This window comes from Nelumbo nucifera, chromosome 1 (genome assembly GCF_055504915.1).
Source record: "Nelumbo nucifera cultivar China Antique chromosome 1, China Antique-T2T, whole genome shotgun sequence".
Taxonomy (NCBI): domain Eukaryota; kingdom Viridiplantae; phylum Streptophyta; class Magnoliopsida; order Proteales; family Nelumbonaceae; genus Nelumbo; species Nelumbo nucifera.
The window spans coordinates 126,277,093-126,283,092 of record NC_142649.1 but is presented as its reverse complement, the minus strand read 5'-3'; the positions used below and the strand labels follow the sequence as shown (position 1 = coordinate 126,283,092).

At 41.2% G+C, this 6,000-nt stretch overlaps 1 pseudogene; it reads right to left on the bottom strand.

Moving 5' to 3' along the window:
- Positions 1 to 526: 526 nt before the first annotated feature.
- Positions 527 to 2,269, bottom strand: LOC148803796 (THO complex subunit 5B-like; annotated as a pseudogene).
- Positions 2,270 to 6,000: the final 3,731 nt, after the last annotated feature.

The window sequence follows — 6,000 nt, the reverse complement described above, 5'->3', positions numbered from 1 at the left end:
TTCTTAATTTGGAATTGCGGGTTATTAAAATCCTAGGGCATCAAGTCTACCCAATAAAACCAAACCATTGGTTATGGATTTTGTACAATTGGATGGCTATAATAGTTAGGGGTGAGAAAATGGGTAGGTTTTACCCAGAATCGAATAGAACCGATCTGAAACCGGCCTTGGACCAACCTTATCTAATTTGTTACAGGGTAGGGTTTGGATCTAAATTCGTGGAACTAACCACCACCCAAGTTGGTTCCAGGGTCTAGGGGTTTACCTACCTGAACCGACTCGAAGATCCGGCCTTGGTGGAACTGAATTTGTTGCAACCTGCCTTGGAACTGAATTTAACTTGAAATAAACCCCAAAATACTTTTGGGTATGTGAAGATTTGAACCCAAACATTCATGGTTACAAAAGCCATGATCTCACTTGATCATTGAATTACTTAAGTGATTTGATCATTTGTTTTCATTTTAATATTTGAATGTGTATAATAAGTAGTATAAAAGTAATATTTACAAAATTTAAATTTAATTTATAAGCTTTTACCCATATAATGATAATCTACATATTAAGTTGCCTAATTTAATCAATAAAGATAATATAAGTTTTAAACTATATATTATATTTATTAAAAATCAAGTTTTTAAAGAATATGCCTTTGTTATGGGCCCGGGAATAGGATTGCATCACGGGTCGGTCCACGGGGAAAAGCTCCTATTTTCCCTTGTTCCTCCCTTTCCTAGCTGAACCTATTTTGGCGTCCTAGAGGGTGATTTGTCCAAGAGATCACCGAACTCTCGTTTTACTCTGTTTCTTGACTGGAAATTTGATATCCTCATTCAATAATGGGCTCTCCTTAAATAGGAGATTACAAGAGTCCTAATCAAAGGGAGTCTCCTTGCTGAATAGGGAAACTTCCAATTCTATCTTGCTAAGGATAAGATAAGCTAATCCTAATCTGATAAGCTACTAACAAGATAAGATAAGAGCAATAGAATAAGATAAGAACAAGCAAGATGATCTAATCTAATCTAGATAAGGTTGTTGTTGCCAAACTGGGTAGGATGAGAATCATTGAATCACTGCTACTGCTGGCGGTGGGTCAGGTGCCTGTTGCTGCAAGTGACGACGGTACGTCTTCCCAAGGAATGCGTCCATAACATTACTCCCCTCCTGGACTACGAGCTTGTCCTCAAGCTCGAACTCTGGATATGTGGCTTGGAACTCTGCCAATGGAAGCCATGTGGCTTCGACCGATGGTAAATTACACCATTCTACCAAGACTTCAACAGCAGCACCAACAAAGAGCTTAGCTGACTGATGGGGAAGCTTAGTACTAGTATCATCAGGAAACAAGTTGCATAAGATGTTGTTCTAAGGTCCTTCTTGAGAACCATCAATCCCAACACATACAACATTCAACTTCAATAAGTATTCAAACCTCAGAGTAACTAGTTTTGCAGGCTTGGGATTTAAAACCTCATCATCATGTATATGATGGATGATTTTAAGAGGATGAGATCGATAGATTCCTGATGGTCAAGGTTCTCTTTTCCAGTAACCTTCTTTGGCCGCTTTCTCCTTCTTTGGCCCTCCTCTTCCTCATCAGGCACATCATCCTCCAACTTATTCATTTCTGTATTTGTAGAAACACCATTGTCCTTAATTGCTTACTGGTGGGCAAAGGCTTGAGCATCCTTCATGCTTCCTATAATTTCCAATTCAATACTCTCCCCAATGCCTCCTTCTAAGCCAGCAATTGTGAGTAAATCACATATAGTGGAGGTGGCAGTAATTCTGCTAAATTATGTTGTTGTAATTTCTTTGTACGCAGAACCCCTAATTGGTGTTGGACATGCAAGGATGCTTTCTTCAGAGATTTCGGGAGACTTGAAAGGAACTTCTTTCGGTGTGCAATGGTCTCCATAAGGCTTTTCTTGTGTTGCTCCAGTTTCTCTTGAAGTTTGCAGAGTTCTTTTCGCCGGAAAAGCTCAAAATTAAGCCGCCTTAGCATCAGGTCATGTGCACTGTATTTTGATAGTACAGATCCTTTAATATCTTGAGGGACTGAACTGAAAAACTCCTCCTCAGGCACAAGTTCAATATTCGGATACTTTGACTTGAAATCTTTGCACACCTTTATGGCTTTAACAAAATGAATTTTCTCATACATCAAATTGTGGAGCTGCAATGTAGTGAAATCTATTGGTGCCTTAGCACGTTTTGTTTCTGCTTTAACACGATCCTCTTCTAGCAATATAGAATGATTTACCATATCCCGGTCATCTGTCCGTTGGTTCTGAAAAAACTGCTCGCAGTGTTACAGCCAGCCTAAGGGGTCTCCGTTGTCGTTGTACGACAGGGATTCCAGCCTGCTGTACTTGGGGATGACTGCAGCTATCGGGGCGATGTCCTGCTGTTCGCCGGATGGCTCCGTCAAGTCTGGTCGACGGCTTTTTGTGGTTATAGCCCCTTCTGGATTCCTCTCCTTGTTAGAGAAATACGATTCCAGCAAGCATCGCAGCTCCCGGACATCGTCTTTGACCTCACGAACCTCCACGCTGGTTTCCACGAGCCTATGCTCCAGTTTGTGGACCCTGGATGATAGCTGCTCCAGATCTCCCATGACGGTTGGCTCTGATACCAAGTTGTTATGGGCCCGGGAATAGGATCGTGCCACGGGTCAGTCCACGGGGAAAAGCTCCTATTTTCCCTTGTTCCTCCCCTTCCTAGCTAAACCTATCTTGGTGTCCTAGAGGGTGATTTGTCCAAGAGATCACCGAACTCTCCTTTTACTCTCTTTCTTGACTGGAAATTTGATATCCTCATTCAATAATGGGGTCTCCTTAAATAGGAGATTACAAGAGTCCTAATCAAAGGGAGTCTCATTGCTGAATAGGGAGACTTCCAGTTCTATCTTGCTAAGGATAAGATAAGCTAATCCCAATCTGATAAGCTACTAACAAAATAAGATAAGAGCAATAGAATAAGATAAGAACAAGCAAGATGATCTAATCTAATCTTGATAAGGTTGTTGTTATTGAACTGGGTAGGATGAGAATCATTGAATCACTGCTGCTACTGGCGGTGGGTCAGGTGCCTGTTGCTGCAGGTGGCGATGGTACGTCTTCCCAAGGAATGCGTCCATAACAGCCTTCTTGTGAAGGGGGGTGTAAAGAAAGTACAAGTTCCATGGGTAGACCTTGGAACTGACCCCGGAACCACCAAGGCTAGAATCGACCCTAGAACTGACCTCATAGGGTAGGTTTTAGTTTTAAAAACTTGGAACTGATCCCTGCCATGGTACCAAACTGAACCAACCCATGCTCACCCCAAATAATAGTTTTATGTAGCGAGTATTATTGGGTTGGGACTGGTTTTAGCAGTTCCAAACCCATATATTATGTATATGTCTTTTGGTGTTATACTTAATATTAGTAAGATTTAATGTCTAATTAAAGTAGTTAATTTGGTAGAGATAAAAATTGAAAAGAATAAAAGTGCTGAACAAAAGCAGAAAACCCTAAGTTCCTTATGACCCAGCTAATCTAGTTAGCTTTCTACTAGTTATTTCTCAAAGTCTTATTTCTAAATGTTGTGTTTGATTAACGGTGTATTGATGCAAAACTATGGTTATGTGCAAATTCCTATTTATTTTGGTTTTAAATTTTACCTTATTTTGTTTGATTGCAATATAAATGAAGCAAAATAAGACCTAATGCAAATTAAAGTACAATCCTAATCAAAATTAAACCAAAACTTGCATTCTTTCCATTTGCACTTTCATGCATGATGAGGGGTGGTTTGGCCCTCCAGTGACATGATGACATTTGGCACCTCAAAACAGTTAGACGACATTTTAGCACCACATAAGCAAACTTTGGGAGCGCCTTAGACACCTCGCACCCACCCTGATGACCTTGGTACCACCTCGACAGACGAACTATGAACAGCCCAACAAGACCTTAGGTCGACATAAGAGGCGACTTGCTTCCGCCAACATGGACCGAGTTCAACTAGCAACCTGCTACATGCCAAGTGACCTCCTCGTTTAGTGGGTTATAATCTCTGACTTCCCCGGGATCACGATGCCAAATTGGAAGATCCAGTTATCACCCCACCCACTTTGGACGCGATTGGATTGACACTACCCGCTTACACGGAGTCCATCTCTAGGTGTAAAACTACCTCCGAACCAGACGGGCCAGAGATCTCGGATGCGCTTCGTGAGCCTCACGGCAGCTAGCCTATATAAAGGCATACCCATTCATAAAAAATGTACGAACGATTCAACACTAATAGCTTTCTTGCTCTCAAGCTTTCCAATTCTCATAACTCATCGCTAACTTAAGCATCATAGTGCCCACCTCAGATAAAACAACTCAGACACTTTGATCTCATCTTTTACAGCTTAGACGACTTAGACGGTTCAACGTCTAAGTTGTTTACCGGTTGGGAGCACCAAATTGTGCAACATCAATTGGTGTTGTTTGTGGGAACATGCTACACAAAGCCAAGTTCTCACCTTTCTTCAGCTTTAGAAGCCTAATGGCATCACCCAGCAACAACCCTGTTAACAATAACAACTCAGTCACAGGGGGCAGGACCAACCCGCTATGCACCCCGGGGTCCTCTCTATGACTATTGGGCAATTTACCGTGCCCTTATGGTGGGTGTCGAATCCAACCAAACATAAATAGTCTTGCTCCAATTAAAGAATTTGTAGATAGTGATGAGCAAGGTCGTCTCCACAGGGATTGGGTGGATTTATTTCCAAGTAATCGAAGTAGGGGGTTGTGCAGATAAGAACAATAAGATGAAATAAGGAAAATAACAGGAAATAAAGAGATCAAATCGATGGTAGATAGCTTCCGGTTGAAGGGACAAGTTCAGCTTTGATTCTTATCATTGATCCTTGATGCAAAGATAGATTCATATGTTTATGAATAAATTGGTTATAACCATTAACAAGCTCTAATAGCCGCCTCTACTCGTATTATTCGACAACCAAAACAAGCTCTTTGATTGCTTCTCTTATTAATAGATAGTCTTAAACAAGCTTTTAGGATTTAATCTATTAATAGCATTAAGAGGGGAGAGACCCAATTCTGGTCAACGATCTCACAAGCTCGGACCGTTTAAAACAGATCATACATTTTCCTAACATTGATCGAAAACTTTTTTGCAATCAATTTCTGTTAGCTTCCACCATGATTGAACCTACCAATCATATATGAAACTGGAGGTTCAATCGGCCATAGATTATTTTCATTGAATGAGCAAGGGGCCCTTCTTGCTTAATCAATAAAAATAATCCTCACAGTTAATCGCAGAAAACATATGAATACCCATAAACAATGAATTGAAATAAAAATCAATTAGATCTCACAATGTTTATAGAATCAAAGCTTCCCTAACCCTTCAACCAGAAATAAAAACTTACAGACACTCCATGATGAATTCACAGCTTCCAGATGAGAGGGGGGCGAACTCTACTCTTCCTCCTTGATTGCTGACGACTTGCACTACGAGGTCAATAGTGTCCAACATCTCGACTTGCACTACGAGGTCAAATTGAACCTCCGACCTCCATGGAGGAGTTCCTTAACCAAGCGGTCAAGTTTACAAAGGCTAAGCAAGTGTTTGGATCTTGGTTGGAGTTGAGTGACAAACAGAAGAGGATGGAAGACAAGCCGAGGAGTAGCAAACAATGGTGAAAGAGTAAGTCACCAAGGGACAGTAGGTCCCTCGTAACAATCGTAGTAGGTCGCCGCGTAGAAGAAGCAAATCTTCGCACAGAAGGAGTAGATCCATGGGTCAGCGTTGTTGTACCCCTCCTATCCAGAATTATAACTGCACTGCGTTGAACCCAAAGAGGGAAGAAATTCTAATGTAGATCAAGACAGTCGAGTACATCACGTGGCCACCTCGAATGAAAGGAGATCCTGCTAACAGGAACCCAAACAAATATTGTCATTTTCATTGGGACATTGGACATGACACTGA